At 39.2% G+C, this 10,289-nt stretch overlaps 1 pseudogene across 1 annotated transcript; it reads right to left on the bottom strand.

Moving 5' to 3' along the window:
- Positions 1–2,994: 2,994 nt before the first annotated feature.
- On the bottom strand, positions 2,995–10,288 carry LOC105357485 (GTPase IMAP family member 8-like; annotated as a pseudogene). Its single transcript, XR_013651190.1, has 4 exons — positions 10,275–10,288; positions 8,932–9,597; positions 5,904–5,944; positions 2,995–4,179 (listed from the first exon to the last, which is right to left on the bottom strand). The product of XR_013651190.1 is annotated as a GTPase IMAP family member 8-like (transcript).
- Position 10,289: the final 1 nt, after the last annotated feature.

Genomic DNA, 10,289 nt, shown 5'->3' with positions numbered 1-10,289 from the left:
GAGCTGTTACGAATATGTTTAGAAGGTTTAGAAGGTATGACTGATATTTGAAATGATCAAAAATTAATTGTAAAATAAAAATATAGAATTCTGAAAGAGAACAGCATTTGTTTGTGTTTTTGAGCACTTAAACCGTTTCATTATTTTTTATTCAGGTAAAGACTAACTAGACCTGTTAAGTCTTGTTATTTTAAAAAAAACCACTCCCTATCAGTGGAAAAATAAAAACAGCTTTTCTTTGTGGTTGGAGGTGGAGTACATTTTTATTCATGCGACAAAAGAGACCTGAGGTTGTGTGTTTATTTTTAGAAACACAATAGCTTCAGGAAACAATAAAACCTTGTGTTCAACCAGATAAAAAGATAAAGCTGTTATGCATCAGGAATATCTTCATTCCTATTTCAGTCAAGGTAACATGATTGTTACATGACTGGTTTAAGCGAATGTTTTTGTTTTTTGCAGAGGGGTCAAATATCATTCTATTGTTAAGTTAAAAAATACTTTTTGTGATTGTCTGAAACCCTTTTTCACAATAAGAGCTTAAAGCTAAAACTAATTTTTAGTTTGTTTCCCAAAGCAAAGATTTCTTCTCTGGTGAGTCCTCAGATCAGAGATAGAAACAGTGAACACCTATTAAACATCTTAAAAGCAAACACAACTAAATACTTTTAAGCCGCGTTTTTATCAAAAAATAAAATAATAAACTTAAAACAGACTCTTTTTTCAGGCGTGTGTAATAAATATTGGTGTGAAAAATAAAGGCTTGTTTTATAATTTTCTGCTAATTCTTCATTACAGACAGATCATTTGTATGAATGCTCCTGTTTTACTGCAAACATAGTGTTGGAGGCCCCTTATGGCCTCCCCAGGTTCGGATGGTTTAAGATCACCAAAGTTCTAATGTGCAGTGGGAAAAGAAACAAATTTCTCAAGAGTCTGTGTAAACGTTCAAACCTTTGCAAAGGAAAAGATTCAGATGAAAGGGAAACCACCATGTCAATCCTACACTGTCGTCTGCTCTCTCTCTGCTCCCCAGCAGACAGCTTTTTTTTAAATTATCCAACAAAGCAACAAGTATGTAAAATATGATATTAGATAGATTTTGTGTCTGTGCGTGCATCAGCTATTTGTTGACAGTCAAGGACAGTCACGTCCACGATCCACAGATGTCTCCACTCCATAAACAACTCAGTGCAGACAAGAAAACACAGACAACCCTTGAGCTGAGTTCAGCACTTGTTCAGTTTATTGCAAGCACAGGTGTTATTACAAGACACACAATGTTCATATATATACAGTTCTCAGCATAAATGAGTACACAACACTACATTTGTCGGAAAACCTTTACCGTCCTTTCAGAATCAACATTTTCTGTGAAATATTATACTACAAAATACACCTACAAAGGTGGGTGTCACAAGAACAGGCAGACGGATGGATCCAAATGCAGCAGGTTTATTAGCTCAGCCAAAAGGCCACAAAGCTAAATCAGGGTCAGGCAGGCACGGGTCAATTAAAGGCAATAAGTTCATCAGAGAAGAGACAGGGGTAGTCAGGATCCAGGCAAAAATCGGGGCAGGGCAGCTGGCAAACAGGGTCGGATACAGGGTTAGGAGACAGATGATCAGGTCTGGAGTTCACACTCAGTAAGGAAAGCAGAGTGGCAGAAACAAGAATTTTCAATGAGGGAAGCTCTGTACAGTGAATAAGTATGCTGTGAATGAGAATCAGGTGAGGGGCATCCAGGAAGTGTGTGCTGTGGATGCTGGGAGCTGTAGTGTGGAAAGAACTCAGGAGACAGTTCCTGCTGGTGACCAGACTTCTGACTTCTGACAGTGGGCCATGAATTGCAAACAAGATGTTCATTTGCACACACAAAACAGTTATTTTCTAACAGATTAATTCAAACCCATGTTGCAAAAATGAGTTCACCCCTATAGTCTTAAGAGAACAGCCGAACTCTTAAGAGAACAGACGAAGACTTCAAAATTCTAATCAACAGGCAGTCAACCACAGGTGAGTCTATGGATTCATTTAACAGGTGTCCAACACACAGGTGACTATAAAAAGACTTTTTTAAAACAAAAGTCCTTCCCATTTCATACTGTCAGCAATGGCTCTCCATTGAAAAGAAATATCACAAAATCTGAGGAAATCATCTTTTTCATTGCACAAAAAAGGAGAGGCCTACATAAAGATCAGCAAAACTTTAATCTAAGAAATCTAAGAAAGATGGAAGTGCAACCATCTTACACGAAAGCTCACATCTCGACATAAGCGTCTTCTGATTAGAAGGTTGAAGAAAATCGCCATGCTGAATTAGAAGACAGCCATAATGGAGTGACTGTTTCCCGTGACACCATGGGATGCTCACTGCAGAGGAATGGCATGCATGGTTATCGTCCACAGAGGATGCCTTTCCTAAAGCCAATGCACAAAAAAAGCACAACTAGAATTTGCTGAGGCCCATGCTGAAAAAGATGAAGACTACTGGGACTCAATACTCTGGAGTGATGAGACAAAAATCACCGTTTTTGGAACAAATGGTTTCAGAACTGCATGGCGTCAAAAAGGTGAGGATTTCATAGAAAAATGCATGGTGCCTTCAGTGAAACATAGTGGTGGCAGTGTCCTTATATGGGGCTGCATGAGTGCTGCTGGTGTGCCTAGAAGACTTTGTGCTGTCCTTGAGAATAACGGCGCTCGTACAAAATGTGAAGCTACAAACTTGATCAAGTCTACAGACCTCCAGAGCAGTTTGCTGTGATGGACATCCACATTTAGAGGAGACACCTTTAAATCTTTTCAGTATTTTCCAGAGACTATCAGATATTTACCAACTCTAGACTCCACTTCAATATTAACAGGACTGTCAAAGAGTTTGTTTTTAAACTGTCATTTATTCTCTCTCTCTCTCCCAAAAAACATATATCAGATTTAACAGTTCTGCTTGGTTCCGTAGTGTTTAAAAATAGACTCCAGACACACAAGTATTGTTCTAACCAAAAAAGTTAGAATTACTTTATTACCCATCACATTTCTGTAATTACAAGTTGTTGTTTTTTCTACTGTTTTTTAGATGATATCAAGATAATATCATGTAGTCGTTAATCAATTTTTACTCAAAGATGTTAAAACTTCTGAATGCTTTCTTTAGAAAATATTCCATCCAGTCATCTTCTGTTCCTTCCACGGCTCCTTCAATCTGCTGCACTGCTGCACCAGCGTCAGGCTGCATGCTAACAACCGTTTCAGCTAACTGTTGTCCTGCTGTCCCTGCAGACTCCAACAGAGTGTCTTCAGGTGGTGATTCAGGTACTTTTATCTCTGGCAGGGCTATTTCAGCTTCTCCCTGCAGATATCTTTGAATGACCCACGCCGCTAAAATCAGAGCTAAACCTGCAAGAACTCCAAAGCCCAGAAAGTTCCAACGCCATGGTTTCCTTCCCCCTTCCAGATGTTTCTTGAAGGTGTTTATTTTGGCCTGCTTTAAAATCTCTTCCTCTGACATGTTGGGCGATGATTTTCTAATACAATCTGCTTCTTTTTGTATTTTTTCCTTCACTTTCTTAAGCATGGAGTTGGTGTAGTGATTCAGCTTTAGGATGGTGTCGATGTTATTCAGCAGCTGTTGAACCTGGGACTTGTTGCTCCTGTAGTCGTCCTGCTCGCCCGTCTTCCAGTATTTGTTGTCAAAGACGTGGCAGCGACCACCACACCTCTGCACCAGGTCTGACAGATCCTCACTCTCACGGACATACTCCTCAATCGTCATCCTTTCAGGGAGCTGGTCACCATGAGTGAAGACCACCACAGCGTGAGTCAGGACCTCCTCTGAGAAATGCTGGTAAATCTGTCTGATGACAGCCTGCTCGTGCTCCGTGAACTTCTCCACCTTCAGCACGATCAGAACCACATGAGGCCCAGGAGAGCACTCAGTCAAGCACCGCACCATCTCACGGTTCATGTCTTCTTCTGACCTGTCGGGCGCCATGAGACCTGGGGTGTCGATCAAAGTGAGGCTTCTTCCATTGACTCGTCTGGTCTGGCTTTCAGAAACACAAAAGCTGGAGTCAAAGTGATTCACTGTGAACACAGTAGTTCCAAATATGGTGTTGGCCAGACTGCTCTTTCCAGTCCCTGCTTTTCCCAGCAGGACAATCCTTAGAGATTTTGGCACTAATGAAGAAAAAACAATTAAAAAGAACTTTAAATGTATGAGATGATTGTTTGTTCAAATAATAAAGGTAAACACTGATACACTAAATGGAAATTGACATCTTTCACAAAACTGTAATGAAAGCCCTTTTTTAAAATTAAATGAGTCACTCGACCAACAAGTGGATGGCAATGCGCTTCTCGGTAGGAACTGGCTGCCTTGGGCACTGCACAACGGGCGCCACAGGAGTTCCCACCGCGTTTCACAGCTCATCAAAGGTTGAGTGTGTCATGTGGAATTGTTGGATCCACAGCTCCTCTGGAAAATCACCAACCACCATTTCCCCAGAATCGCTTCATCCATATAGCCGCTCCTATGTGTAAGGAGCTTGGTGCTCCTTGGCCTGAATAAGACGCAGACATCTCCTTTGATAAGTGGGCAGCCGCGGTGCAGCTGAAGGGCAGTCGACTGCTGATCAGAACATTGTAGGTTTGATTCCCGCCTTGTCTGCTCATACAGTATGTCGAAGTGTCCTTGGGCAAGACACTGAATCCCACCTTGCCTGCGGTGGTTGGTTTATGCCAGTATCCAGGAGCGGAGCAGCCATCAGTGTATGACTGTGTGAACGCGACTGTGACTGCAAAATGTTTTGGGCCTTCGAGGAAGGCAGAACAGCACAAATATACACCATTTGATAGATGGTGATGAGCACTAGTGCTGTGGCAGAAATTTGAATAAATCTGCTGTAAATCAAAGGATTGCTCACATCCGTTGTCATGTTGATGACTTATGACTTAGTTGAGTGAGTTGCATAATTACAATTTAACGGAAACTGTGTAATTGCAGAATTGTGTTGTATCGAAATTTCTAGAATCGAAATGTTTTGCGCATGCTGATGGTTTTGTGCTTTACATCCATTTATAAAGAATCTCACCCCCTCAGCTGCCCACTTATATCTTCAGTCCATGGGATTACACCTAAAATTTCTCCATGTAATCTGCTGCTCACTCCTACAGGCCAACATTATATTATAGTTGTTGTTGCAACAATCTAGATTGAGCCTGACAATAGCCATCTTCGGTTGCTTAGAAACAATTGTAGAAACCTTAAATATGAATTGGAGCTTTAGGAATAAACAGAAAAGATGCAGGTGGAGATGTTTGCTCTTACATCTATTCAGCATATTTAGGACCAGGTTTGCCTAAGAAAACACATCAATAAAGCCTAATTGTTGACATAAATGTTACTTTTTTAAGTAAAATACAAAACCAGTGCTTTTGTCAATTTTGTCTTTTGAAAAAATATTAAGAATAAAAAAGAGGAAACATCTACAAATGACATTCCTCACTTTTTCCGACCTTAAGCAGAAAAGCCCCCACCAATTGATTTATTTCTTTGTTTTGGCAGAGAACACAAAGAACAGTTTTATTTAGTCAGAATTTAAAAATGTGTACAATTAATGTAAAAGAAAAATTAAATATTTAGGAAAAGGCATGATTACAAACATTTTTTTCCTCATAAGCCTAAAACTATTCCTAGTAACAAACAAAAATGTGATTGACATCTTTAGCCGATAAAATGAAAAAATAAGAAAAGCTTTTTAGTAAGATCAAAATTAAAAAATCATAATAAATAAATCAACTTTTCCCTTATTTAGTTGCCATCTCTGGACTTTTGCCAAATGTCACTAATGCTATGTTTCCGTAATTTCTAAATTCAGTCTTTACCTAAGATGAAAACTCACCGTCCATGTTGGAAAGAAACGTGAGCAGAAAATGCAGCCGTCTTTATGCTGGATCTTTACTTCTCTTCTGTTGCTCTGACTTTTTTCTAACCTCACCGTTTCTATACCTGTCAAACTTGTTTATTTGCACAGGTGTGACAGCAGCTCCAACGCCTGCTGTTATTAATGAAGCAGTACCTCACCTACACTTTATTGTACAGAGGAAATGTCCAACTGCCACATTAAATCCGATGTTTCCTTTTCAAGGATTTCATTTTCATTGTTTATTTCAGTCAAAAAACAATTTAAAAAGTTTAACATTCCATTTAGATGAATAAAAGCTTTCCACTTTCACTTTTCTGAATTTAGGTGTTTAAAAACTTTGGTTCCATTTAAAAATATCAATACTTTGTCTATTTGTAGATCTTGTTGGTAAGGCTTTCAGGTGTTGTGGTGGCCCTCACACACCTGCCTGAGGATCGGGTGACACGCAGCTGCTCTGCATCCATTCAGACAACCTTTAACAATCATCCACGCCTTTTCCAGTGTCGGTTTGTCCGGTTCCCTATGGAAGAATTCACCGATCTCTGCTGTAGCCTTGCTGAAGCCAAGCTTAGCCAAGCCACATAAAGCCAATCCGGCTGAGCCACTTCAAGTAAGGCCAAGTCAAGTCAACTCCAGTCTAATCTAACCAAACCAAGCCAGCCGCGTCAAGACCTTCTGGATTCATTTTCTCCACACCATCGACCTCCCCCAGGAAGTAAACTCTGGACCAACTGCCCTCCTGCCAGTTTGCCGCTTCACCAGATCAACCATCCACAGTACTCAATTTCTATGTTTAGTAAACTGCACAACTTCAAACCAAATCCCTGTCTCCTTTTGGGGTTCAGCTTGTTCAATATCTGACAAAGGCTTTCTGACGTGGCTTAAATGTCGTCTCCAGAATAGTAAATTCTACTGACTTATCGAATTTACTGTTTCACTGTATAAATGTAGGGGTTTGTAGGATCCCTATAGTACCTCTGCTGCCCCTGAAGTGCAGATGACACCAACAATCACTATTTTAAACATTTCATTAGGATTTCTGGATATTACTTTTGTTTTCCAAAGTGTTTTTTTCTTTTACAGAAACCAGAAAAGGATCCTGGAAATTATGTTTTGATTTCTAAAAGAAATCGAGTTGTGAGAGCAAGTTATGTCAAATGCGTTCCTGTTTGTAGTCAGCAACAATGCAGAGAATCCTGTTCCGGTTAATATCAGGCAACTGCCACAGAAATATTCATTTGAAACACTGTAATGCAGTATTTTTTTTGCCCACAGATGTTGGAACTGTGACAAAAGTCTCTTACTTAAGATGTTTCTATTCACTGTTGCATTATTAAAAGGCTCATGAATGATTCTGCATACAGAGCTGGGTGTTTTCCAGTAACAAAGCTGAAAATAACTGATTTAATCCACTTTTGAGGGCTTGACTTCTGGTCATACAAGAACTTTAAAGTGTAACCTGATTGTTAGGACACAGTTCAGGGAGTCTGAGCATGAGAGGAAAATAATTATAAGTTTAATAAATGAAAAATCATTGCATTAATTAATACTATATACTCATTTTTTTGGCCCTTAACACAATCCACCACATAACTGCAGGGTGCAGGATGCTGGCTGGGAAAGGATGCATGGAGCGCCACAATCAAGTGGCTGATAGAGAACAGAGGAAAGTCGTTGTGGTGGATGTGGCAGTGCCAAGTGATGGAAACATCTGGAAAAAGGAACATGAGAAACTGGAGAAATACCAGGGACTCAGAGAAGAACTGGAGAAAGCCTGGAAAGTGAAGGTGACAGTGGTGCCAATGGTAATTGGAGCACTCGGGGCAGTAACCCCCAAGCTGGAGGAGTGGCTACAACAGATCCCTGGAAAGACCTCAGACCTCTCAGTCCAGAAAAGCGCAGTGCTAGGAACAGCTAAGATACTGCAGGACCCTCAAGCTCCCAGGCCTCTGGTAGAGATCATTTATAATCATGATTTTGAAATTAAACGTATGTAATGTGGAAGTCTCTACTGTAGCTGCACAAAGAAAAATTCTGGAATAGGAAGTAAATCAAAGTAGAAATTCAGAGAGATTTGGGTCAAGTTTGTTAATTTCTTTGAGGAAAAAATGTTGAATTGACAATCTTTCTTTCTGTATTAGTCTAAACAATAAACATATAATGAATTTGTCTTGATTGCCAACTATATGTACTAAATTGCTGTTTTATGAGTCCAATCGTTTGAATGCCATAAAACTATAAAGCATTCAACTTACTGTTTTCCTGTTTCTCTTTATTTCTTTGTTTTAGTATCTTCCGCCATTTTTTGCCGTTTGACTCCTACAATTCTTCAGCTGTATTTGTCTGTCAGATACACATTTTCAGGACTTTAGTTTCTTGCTGACTCATCCTCTAATTTAGCTTTCATTGTCTGTATTTCATGTTTTTAACCTGATTTTACCACTGCAGTTGGAATTTTAGGATGATTTACAATAAAAACAAAGATCTACATCATTTCAAAGATAGTGTGCTTCGTTTCGTTGGTCATTTTGGATCCACATGATCCAGGCGCACATGAAAATAGTGAACACGTGAATACGTTTGTGATTCATCATTTTTTTATTGAGCTTAATTAACTCCATTAAACAAGCAAAATGAAATCAAACCAGAACTGTTAGCATATGATTTTAAATTGCGACAAATAATGTAGATAAAATAAAATGGTCTTCAGAATCTAGACGTCACCAGCTTCTAGTTTCATGTTTGAACTTGCTGTATTTGTAGCATCTACACATGTAAGATGAGGAGAAACTGACAGGTTTCCTGATTTTCTCATCAGTTATTGGCCAGACATTCCTTTCTTCCAGAGCTCAGCTCCTCATGATCCTCAGTTGATCCTTTCTTCACTCTTCCAGCTTCTCCTGTGAGGATTGTAAACTTTGGTTTGGTTTTTGTCAGTTACAGTTTTGTTTTTAAGTGTCCCTTTTTATCAGTGACGCTATTTTTCTAGTTTATCATGATTCACAGCTGGTTTCGTTTCAGTGAATTGCTCTCAGTGTCTGGTTTTCTTCTGTGAACTGCTTGAAGCATGTCACTGGTGTAGTAGTCTCCATTGTTTGTCTCAACAATCTTGTCAATGGTGTTGAGCAGCTCCTTTATTTGGAAATGGTTGGTCCTGTATTCTTCCTGCTGGTTGTTATTCCAGTACTTGTTATCAACAACGTGGCACCAGCTGGAACACTTCTTCACCAGGTGATGGAGGGCTTAGCTTTTTCTGACAAAATCCTCGATTGTAGTTTCTTCAGGCAGCTGGTCACCATGAGAGAAGACCACCACTGTGAATCTCAAAGCATCTTCTGAGAAGTATCCGATCATTTTCTCCACAATAGCCTTTTCCTGGATGGTGTACTTGTCCACTTTGAGAACAATGAGGAACACGTGAGGACCAGGAGCACACTCAGTGATGCACCTCACAATCTCGCGCTTCATGTCCTCCTCTGGTCTGTTAGTGTCAAAGAAGCCTGGAGTGTCAAAAAGTATGACCCTTCTTTGATTCAATGACTTAGTTTCTGCTTTCCGTTTACTTGTTCCAGCAAAATGGTGGACGTCCAACAGCTTCTCTCCAATGATGGTGTTGGCTAGGAGGGTCTTTCCAGCTCTTGTTTTCAAATTTTTAGGAATACTGATGATACTGGTAAAAGGACGCTAAGGATGAAGCTACCAGAAAAAAGGTCTAGAGGAAGAGCGAAGAGAAGTCTCACGGATGATGAAGAGGAGGGAGACGATTCACTGTGTCAACCCCTAAAGGATGTAGCTCAAAAATAAACAAGAATAGAGTTTGATAGTTTCCTCACAAAAAATAAATATTCCAATTTGGACATATTTGATACATCCTGTTGCAAACATTTAATATATTTTTATTCATCATATAAGCCTTTAAGGTGAAACGTTAGAACATGTAAATATAATAATGCAGCAAAATCTTCAAATTTGATTTAGATTTTAACCTTTTATTTACTTCTCATTCTCTGTATTTCAGCTTCTTTCAGTTTAACTTCACATGTATCATTTAATCAATGTATTAATAGTTTACCACGGATGTGTAACAGTCAGAAAAACTCCCGAAGTTGTCTTTAATGATCAATACATGTAGCTTTTGAGCTTAAACTGAAAAAAAGCTTCATATACAAAAGAATCTGATCATCTAAAAGACTTTGTTGCAGACTGAACAATCTTTAGTTCACAAAGTTTTTAATATTTCTCACAGTCTCACTGTTGGTTTTCTTTTTTTTCAAAATTTCGGTGTTAGGCTTTTTTAAGGGGTTCATATCAGTAGTTGTACAATCTGAACAGAATCCTTTTACAGACTGACATCCAGACATG

Source organism: Oryzias latipes, chromosome 18 (assembly GCF_053564925.1).
Source record: "Oryzias latipes strain Hd-rR chromosome 18, Olatipes_Hd-rR_3.1".
Taxonomy (NCBI): domain Eukaryota; kingdom Metazoa; phylum Chordata; class Actinopteri; order Beloniformes; family Adrianichthyidae; genus Oryzias; species Oryzias latipes.
The sequence above is the reverse complement of the archived record's forward strand: the minus strand, read 5'-3'. Positions and strand labels throughout refer to the sequence as shown.